Source organism: Magallana gigas, chromosome 1 (genome assembly GCF_963853765.1).
Source record: "Magallana gigas chromosome 1, xbMagGiga1.1, whole genome shotgun sequence".
Lineage (NCBI taxonomy): Eukaryota > Metazoa > Mollusca > Bivalvia > Ostreida > Ostreidae > Magallana > Magallana gigas.
Genome location: NC_088853.1, coordinates 74,256,580 through 74,267,136, shown reverse-complemented (window position 1 = coordinate 74,267,136; position 10,557 = coordinate 74,256,580). Strand labels below are relative to the sequence as shown.

The 10,557-nt window shown below is 32.7% G+C and overlaps 1 long non-coding RNA gene across 1 annotated transcript; it reads left to right on the top strand.

Moving 5' to 3' along the window:
• Positions 1-8,275: 8,275 nt before the first annotated feature.
• LOC136274134 (uncharacterized) lies at positions 8,276-10,505 on the top strand. The gene is made up of 3 exons (XR_010712427.1): positions 8,276-8,389; positions 9,288-9,512; positions 9,919-10,505. It is a non-coding gene; the product is annotated as an uncharacterized lncRNA (long non-coding RNA).
• The last annotated feature ends 52 nt before the right edge of the window (positions 10,506-10,557 follow it).

Here is a 10,557-nt window from a genome sequence, read left to right as displayed (position 1 = left end):
CATTCATTCGAAAATTAATGAGTTACTCTTTCATCGTTTGTTAACTACTGATATTATATCGTCTGACTAAGATTTTCAATGCAATATGTTTCAATTTTTATTAACATTTTATTGTTGAAAATTTTCCTTCCGTTACACCAATGACCTCGGATAAAATTCAGAGAGTCGTCCACATTGAAATATAAGAAATCGTTTTTTTATATATAAATATATATAGTAACTTACTGGACATTATACTGAAACCTCTTTGTCAATTATAACCTAGTAATGTCAGAGATGATATGGATTTTCTAAACTATATTTCTGAAAGTGTTGATCCTAAAACAATTCTCGTCAGCTTCGATGTTATTAGTCTTTATACTAACATCCCACATACATTAAGACTAGAGGCCATACATTTCTGGACGGAAAGACATCCGAAAAATCTAAAGGCCAGGTTCTCTAAAGAATTCATACTTGAAGAACTAAAATTAGTTCTGGAGAATAACCTCTTTCACGTTGACGGGAAATTCTTGTTGCAAACAAAAGGTACCGCTACGGGGACTAAAGTTGCGCCCACATATGCTCGTTAGTAATGGGGTATTTGGAGAATACACTTTTTAAAAGAACATCAGAACTGTTTCATGCCGAACTTAGTACCTATATAGGATCTAATTTGAAACGCATTTTTGACGAATATTTCATTTTCTGGACTAAAGGGGAAGACGACTTAGAGAAATTTCATTCATTACTCAATGCTCTAAATGAATCAATACAATTTACAATTAAGAAAAGGGACAAGAAACTTCTTTTTAGATCTACGTATTATAAAAAATAGGTCATGCATAACAACGGATTTATACTGTAAGCCCACGGACACACACCAATATCTGGATTTTAGATCATGCCACCCTTCCAACACAAAAATTTAAACGCAATATTACGTTTAACTTAGCAAGGAGATTTTGTAAATCATCACAGACAAATTTTTACTATCTAAACGTCTGGAAGAATTAAAAAAAATTCTGCAACGACATAGATACCCGAAAAATTTAATCAACGCTTGAGTAAAAAGAGCGACGCAAGATCCATTTTATGTTCTACGTAATCAGCGCCGGTCTTCTACTACTCGCAACAACGACGAGTAACTTGCTTTTGTTGTGACCCACAATCCACGTAAAACAGAAATATTCTAACAGACACAAAACGATCTTACCCTATTTAAGAACAGTCAAAAAATATGAAGAAAGTATTACAATCCGAGGACATAATTAGTAGCCGACGACAAACACCGAATCTTAAACACATATTGACCAAGGCCCTATTTACAATGCGGAAGGAAGTTCAATTTGTGAAAAAAATTATTGTGCTATTTGCCCAACATGCAAAAAATTTTATATTGAACAGACGGAGAAACTAAACGCGTGTGTTCGTGTCCACAAGCAACAGATTAAAGACCTGAGTGATCATTATATTCCATGTTGTGAACATTTTGCTGAATGCGGCCAGGAAAAATTTTAACTATTCCCATTTCATAAACTTCCAAATGAAAATAAAATACTGCACTTAGCCAAGGAAGACCACTTTATTCAATTATTTAAACCAAAACCTAATCGTATTCAGTGAAAAATTTATTATATACATGTGATATACATATATTTACACTTGCAAATGTTTTCCCTTATATAACACTGTTTGAGTAATCCGCCGTTATTTCTGCATAACATCATTATGGGTCAAGAGGTCAAAGTAGCGCATGGATAATATAGGTCACTACTTTTTCTATGAACACAAACTAATCGACTTGTGCTGAAACGCACCCATTAGATATCGTAATGAAAACGTAATTTAGGCATAAAAAATAAACGTTTTTGTATTTTTTTTATACGAAGTTTTATTCATTCATTCTAATAAGAAATATATCATTAATTGCGGGATAAATGATTCATGTAAGATAACACGTTAGGCATGAAAGCAGAATGTTTATGGTTCGACATCGTAACGAGGCGTTCTTGAAAATTACAATCGTAATTTGTCAAAGGAGTTAATTCAGTTACAATTTATTTCTGATTTTATTACAAGCCTCGGTCAAAATTGCAAATGCAATATTACAGACCTTTCGTGTGTAATACATTCACGGATCACGGTCAAATTTAACTCCTTGTGTTTTCTGTCCGATCTGTTCCGTTAAAAGAACATCGAAGTTAAAATCGCTTTCCTCTATAATGTCGGGGGAAATCATTATTCTCTAGAAACTGATTCTGCGATAGATTTCCCCCTGAAAATGCCTAAGTATAACTCTAACTCAACTTCCAATCGCTTGTTTTTAAATTCTAACCGCTCTGCGACTACAACACAGGTGGTACTATTCCGCCAAGCTTCAATCAGTTTTTTTCAATTGTACAAGTGAATTTTCTTTTCTGTTTCCCTTTTAAATGATAAAAAAGTGGTGTCTCCTCAAAAGTAGTGATATCACAATAATCAAATGCTTGCAACATTGTTGGACTATTTTTTGTTACGTCATTTTAATCGAAGCGGCTTTCTAGGTCATCACAAAAGAGGAAGTATGGAGCATTGTTATTGTTATAATTTGCAACAAATGTAAATATAAAAAAAAGATATCATTTTTGGATGTCTATCGGGATATAGATACGGGTTGGTACATGATCAAATCTTCCATAAAGCCCTTCGGGCTTTATGGGATTTGAACACGTGACCAACCCGTATCTATATCCCGATAGACATCCAAAAATGATACCTTATTTCTTAAGTAATTGAATCATAATCATTGTAATATTTGCTTTTATTTTGGCGCCTTTTTGCTCTGTGACTCTAACTTTCCGCTACTTCAACGTTATAATGGCGTCACAATCGCGAGGATGTTAAGGCTTCCCGATGGATTTTACGGCGATATGTAGAATGTCGCTTGTCTGTATTTCATACGATATGACGTCATGGTTATCTTTGACGTCACGATCTGCATTCCTGTCGATAGTTCTCAGGGAATGTATCGTAACGTTAAAAGTGAATTATATCAAACCAGTATAATACTGAATGTTTCCTTTACAGAGATGATGCCGTTAATGCTAGACGTACAGAATTCATTCATATTAAAAACCAGTATCAAATAATCGGCAGTTTTAAAGCGAAAGACTATTAAATATGTTTTACGGTGCTACCGTTCTGGCGAGCGCAGCAAGAATTACACATACCTTGCATCATTGTCAACCCTGTGTTATTTAGATATCAACGAACGTCAAAGACTTTTTGAAAGAGTATTGCTCTACAATAATTATGCCAAAAGTACTTATTTTAATGGTTACTATACATACCGCGCAACACCCTACCCCTCTCCCGAGCGACAGAGAGAGAGAGAGAGAGAGAGAGAGAGAGAGAGAGAGAGAGAGAGAGAGAGAGAGAAGAAAGAGAGAGAGTGCTCAGTCTCTTTTTGTAGGTGTGTAATTTCCCACTTTTAAATTTAATGGTTTGACTATATGCAATATCAACATAAATTTTTTAACTGTTATTTTTTCTTTTTATTTCTTTTTTTGTATTTAGTTTAAAATATATTATTGTTTATTTTCTACCTACACATATACTTACCTGCCTACTGTACATGCATGTACAATTAGCTTAAAAATGGATCGATAAGACAGAAAAGTATGACTCTTACTAGTATATATTTATATAATCTCTATCTTATAAAAAAGTATAACAAATCATATGTCAATTAGGCAGATATCGCAGTCTATACGTAAATAGTTTTGGTACACGCATTACAGATGAGTGATCCACCTCTAAATTTGAGTCTTTGTAAAAAAAAGCCAGGTTTTTCTTTAAGATTGTTATAAATTGAAGAATTAATATGTTTTACGGTGCTACCGCGCGCGTTCTGGCGATCAATGAAATTAGTTGATTATTAACAAAGAAAATTGAAAAATATCGATCTGCACCGGCTTTTATTTTGCCCCGGCCCGTGTTTGCCGACCCATTTTACCAAGACTCTTTAAATTTATCGCGGGAAATATACCGAAAGAGCACTGTGACGTCATCTATGACTTTGATTGTCTTTATTTACGTATCTCAACTCGATATAAGGGTATGGAAGCATGTAACAAATCTCTTGAGTCTCGCCAAAGCATATGCAGTACTCAAAACGTATTTTCAAACCTTAAGAGATCGTAAATTACGGGTTGAAATGTCGGCCATTTTTTGGCATAGCACCACGGGTGAAAACATTAGAGAGCATTATGGGACGTTGACATAACACGGAAGAGTGTTAACTCATATATGCTGTGTTTCATAATTGTTTTAATTGTTATTTAGAATATTTCTGTAATAAGTTTAATCGTATTCTCTTCATTTATGCGAAAAAACAAACGTAAAACAATATAATTTGCAACTCTCATGCCGATTTATTTTTCTTTTAGTGGAATGATAATTAACAACTTGTATAGCTAGCACCATTATAATTTTGTTTTGTGGTATTGGCTATTAAAAGTCTCTAATTGAAACAACTTAACTTAGAAGTTGTACTGTAACATATTTGATTTATCATGGATCAAGATGTTTTTTTTCTTTTTAATTCAATTTGAAATAAGGGAATGAGATTAACGCCGAATGATAAAATAAGCATGTGTATGCATCAACCTTAAATTCAATATTTTTTTTGGAAAATTATACACCTTATTTGAATTTGATTTCCGTTGGTTTTTATTGTGTTTTTTGGTGTTTTATTTCATTTTTTGAAAACATCACTGTTGAAAAAAGAGAAACCGGTCAAATGAGAAATTGTCTTAAAGTTTCTGCAGAAATGTTTTTATGAATTTGGAATATTTTTTAATAGAAAGGACTTTTTTTTAGTTGAGGTAACAAACATGTAATGCGACGACTGTTGATATTGCTTTGCATCATTTATTCATTGATGTTTTCTAAGTTAAAGATTGTTTTTGCTTATTCAAACTAACCGCAGGATGTTATGCATTTGTGTGATTTCTTTAATTAAGAAGTTTATTTTCATACATTAACTCTTAATATTTCGTACAGTATCGATCAGAATCAACTAAACTCCAAGTTTACTTTCTAGGTTTATTCGGTGTTCCCGGATTTGAAAATTTGGGTCCACTCGGTGTTTACATTTGGTCCACTCGGGCTTTACTTTTGGTTTACTCAGGGTTTACTTTTGGTTCACTCGGGGTTTACCTTTTGTGTCCACTTCTGAAGTTTCTTATCTTTACATCGCACCGCATGTAATCCCCGCCCATGGTATATTCCAGATACACATGTAGCGTCTCCTTTTAGGTGTATACTTTTGATCGGGTTTACTCTCCGTGTCCACTCTAGCTTTACTCTCTGTGAAGTTGGGAATAACTATGGGTCTGCTCTTGTAAACCCTGAGTAACACCACATAAAACCCGCAAAGAAAATCCATGGTTATGTCGGGGTCTACTTTTATTAGGTTGGGTCTGAGTGGTACTGTATGTAAATTGATTCTCTCTTATTAGCAATGCTGTCATTTTACTAATATATTCAATTAATAAAGCTATATCATAAAAAATAGTTTTTATTAACAAATCTTTTACTATTTCAGCTCGTTATCATGGTTTTTTTTTTTTAAAGTTTGTCCGTGCCTCGCCCTTTTTAATTTACCTGTATCACTCATGTGACCAATTCGTTTGGTCTTTGTATTATGCATCTTTATATCATCTTTTTAAGTCAACTGAGTAAACTCAGGTGACCTATTGCGATCCGCTTTCGTCCGTCGTCGTGCGTCGTACGTCGTGCGTCGTACATTTTTACATTTTTAACTTCTCCAAAACTACAAGGCTGATTGTGACCATGTGGTGTGAGGCATCTCTATGGTAAGAGAAATCTAAATTGTGAAATCTATGGCTCTACCATTTGTGGGGCCAAATATGCAAAAAAAAAATCAATTTTTTTCAAAAAATCTTCTTCTCTACTCCAACACATGTAAGGAAAAAACTGGCTGCATAGTTACATGTATGATGTCCATGAAGCCCTCTACCTAAATTCATGACCCCTGTGTCAGGGGTTCAGGCTCTAGGGTAGGGCCAATATGGCCATATTGTAACTTAGAAAATCTTTTTTCTCTACTCCCATATATAGTTGTTAAAAACTAAATGCCTGGTTATAATGTCCATGAAGCCCTCTACCAAAATTATGAAATCCATGATCCCTGTGTCAGGGGTTCAGACTCTAGGGTGGGGACAATATGGCCATATAGTAACAATGTTTTAAACCTTAAAAAAATTTCTTCTCTACTTCCACACATGTAAGCAAAAAACTGAATACATGGTTATGATGTCCACTAACTCTTCTACCTAAATTGTGAAAATATGGCCCCTGTGTCAGGGGTTCAGGACATGAGAGGGGGCAATATGGCAATATAGTGTTAAATCATATAATGTTTAAAAAGTTCATCTGTATCAAAAACTGACTTATAATTATGTTCCAGGACGTCCTCTACTAAAATTTTAATTTTCATTTCCCCTGGAATATGGGTTTTGACTCTAGGGCAGGGTCAAAATGGATGTTTGGGTGTTAATGCATATTATGTTAAAAAATTATCTTCTTTACTCCTACACATCTGAAAGGAAAACTGAATTCATGATTTTGTAGACCAGATCTTTAAAGTTTTTGCCAAAATTATAGGTTTTACAGTTCTTTTTTAAAGATTTCAGGCAGGGAGTTGTCATCATTACAAATTTATATATTTTTCTACTCCAGAATGAAACCTAATTAATTAAATGCATATATGAGACTCCTCGACAAGTTTGTGAATGGGTTATATGCTACTCAGGTGACTGTTAAGGCCAATTGGTCTCATATATTTTTACCATCATGAAAGATAAACTGAATACATTGTTATCTAATAATATAATAATAATATGATTCACTGTCTAAGGGCCGTCGTTGAGGTTTTGTATATCGATAAAGGTTTGGCAAATACAGCATAATAGCAAATATGTAATTGTGAATGGAAGATTAACAATCAGAGAGTCTCTGTTAAGGATTAAAAATCCGAAACAAAGCTTAATATTCAAAAATATAGACTACTTTGCAGGTTTATTTAAGGGTTGCTGTACTTAGGTGACCCTTAATTAGTGTATCTCTTTTTCTTTTTTTTTAATCAGTAGTTTAGAAATTGCTGTGTTTGATAACATTGTGCTGATTATTTCTGAACTAACAGCACCCATAATCTTTACATGCTGAAAGGGAATTTTATTTACAAAAAAGAAGAAAACACTTATAATAACTTTAGACTTAATGAATTTTCTCCCAATGATTTATTCCCACTTCAACTTTCAAGTACTTACATGGAAAACCTTAAACATCACATGACGACAGATAGAGTATGTCAGCTAAGTACTTCTAGGTACTTTAAGCTAATGATGTCTCTTATGTTCATGATGTGTATATGTTTAATAAATGTTTTGGTTGGTGTTGCAGAATGACTGTATTTTCATCGTTAAGATGCATTTTGACAAGCAAGCAATGATGTCTTCATCTAGCTAAAAAGCAAACAAATTAAATAAGCACTTTATCTAAGGATGTCAAAAAATGTCAAACCACTGAAACTTTATATATTACTACTTATTTTGTTTGTTACGTAGTTTCTACAAATAAAAATACCAGACCAACAAAAGTTGTTTTGTCTGAGTCCAAAACATTAAGTGTGATGTATTCACAATATGTAAATGATCATGAAAATATTAATAGTATTTATCCAACTGTATGTCAAAAATCGGCATGATCTCCTTCTCTCTCTCTCTCTCTCTCTCTCTCTCTCTCTCTCTCTCTCTCTCGTTATTTTGATGTATGAACGTTTAATTAACGTTACAATAATTAATTTTAGCGCTCACTGTTGTCGTTTGACTGTTGCATTATTGTACATATATATACGTAAAACGGTTTAATCGTCATGGTATATAAATCAATCGAAGAAACAGTTAATTTTAAAGTTTTTTATTTATACTAGGTGGTAGGTATTAGTATAAATATTTAGTGATTAACAAGTATAGAGGTATAGAGAACATTTTGGTAAAAATTAAAGGAATCGATACCCCCCTTCCCCCAACCAAAAAAAAATAAATGTTTTGTACGTTTGAATCCAGTATTTTTTTTTATTTTTTTTTTGCTGTTCAGACATCCTAGACATGCGAAGATGAAAAGCGGTACCCTTGTTTATTCATTAAGATTTTTTTTCTGTTTTATAAACCCCCAGTTAGATATGCGTCTTGTAAGAGCATCTTAATTGAAAACTTCCCTGTATCCATATAACGTTGTACGAGTTTTCTTCTTTGTAAATTCTGATTATGTGAAAAAAAGAAAAACACAATGTTTATGATATTTATTTTCGTTATTATATCTGTAGGATTACAAATTAAAGGTAAGATGATTTTTGATTGGTATTTTGATATATACGATGTAAACATAATGATTATATTTAACCTTGTAAATACGTGCAATACAATTTTATTTTTTTCCAAGATAAATGACATGAATACATAAACGAATGATAGCACAAAATTGTTTAGATTACAAGTGTGATACCATAAGATCGATACACAATAGATAAGGACAGGGTTGTTAAAAAGGTTGCGAGGAATTTTATCGATACAACCAAACAAAGCATTTGTCAAAGCAAGTATGCAATACATGCATTCTTGCTTATTTTGCAAACATACCCTGATCAAGCTAATTTGTTACGTGCTAATATTGTTAGATTAAGAAAGTGAATGGTCAGCATAACTTGACGGTGTTTGGCAAGTTAAAAAAAATTACTGCATAGCATCGATGGAATACCTTCGTGTTTTGGTATATTTTAACTTTTTTGATGCGCAGTGACATTTAAAATGACTTTAAGGAAGATAAAACAAGAGGTTCACTGCTCACACTGTTCACCTGTTCAACACAATACATGAAAAAATAAGTTTTATGGAGTTATTACAAAATATGTTAACAATGTAGTAAAATAGATTCCGTATGAAAGTATTCAATGGTAATTATATAAACAAAGTCAGTTTTATACAATTAATTCACATTTAAAGACATATACGTACGACCGGCAAACGTGTTACTTCGCATACCGTAAACAACAATTAAGATAAAACTAACACTAGTAGTGTGATTCCATATATATTATACATGTTAGACTAGATTCAAATCCTGAGAAGCTTTCAATATTCCACATGCAGAACGCAGCATTAATACATTATCACATAAGCAATGCCTGTTTATATGAGTTTACTACTGTGATCTTTTTGGAATCTTCATTTAAATTTCAGGCACACCATCATTGATAAATGTACGGTCATCATTTATAGATAGTGAAATTACATTTAAATGGAATGTATCGACAAACGAACCATCGCCAACTTTTTATATTACATACAATAACAGTTGGACGAAAGTAAACGATACACAACATACTGTAAAAGATGTGTACCTGTTTCGCTCAATTTCTATTGATGTGACGTATCATATGGGTTACGATAGATGGAACTACACAGGTAATGCAACTTTTTGGCATCCATTCAGGTATGCATTCCTCAAAAATTGAATGAAAAAAAGGAAATATGCACGCATCCAAAAAATTTCAGTTTAGTACATTATACAATTATACTGAAAATCCTTATATAATCCTTATATAATCTCGATGTTTTGTATCAAATACCAAGAATATAAAATCGCTAATGTCAAACTTTTCTCCTTATTTCTGATATTTCTTAACTCTTAGAAAATAATAGCGCAATTTTAAAATTCGCGATATGTGCTTCTCGCACTTTTAAGCAGATGTTAATATCTTGAAATTAATATAGAATCTTTAGTATATATATATATATATATATATATATATATATATATATATATATATATATATATATATATATATATATGTGTGTGTTTTAATTGCAGTTCAAAGAGTACTAAAACGCAAAGGGAATTCGGTTCAAATGGAATGGCCAAACTTGATTCAGGCTTCTGGATATACCATTTACCACACATTGAGGGGAACACGAGCCGCCATTAAGATAGAAAACAATGCAATTATTTATGAAGGAAAGAACCACTCATCAAATTATACCATGATCAACGTACCACCTCATTCCACTTGTATTTCATTTGAAGTAGTGAACATAACCCTTGAAGATGCTGGTTTTTACTCCGTTGGAACAACCGACGATGATTTCTCGTTGGACCGCGCGATTTGTCTTATTGTTATATGTAATTGTTTAAATGTAGCCATAGTTATGCATTAATTAATTGTTTTCAATTTAATATATCATAGCCGGGTTTTGTTTAGGTCAATACGATGATTAAGCTACTCGAGCTGTATTATTTCCAGCAGATCCAGAGGCATACATAAGCATGTTCGATTTTCAAGACTGAAATAACGTAACATATTGATAACAGAATATTTTCCGAATTACACTCTGTACATGTCTGAAAGCAGTGGGTTTTTATTAGTATAGTAGATTTTTTTTTCCGTACAGCGTATTGGCATGATCGTATGTTTAAGTTAAAATGATATATTAATGAAGTATATGATAAGTA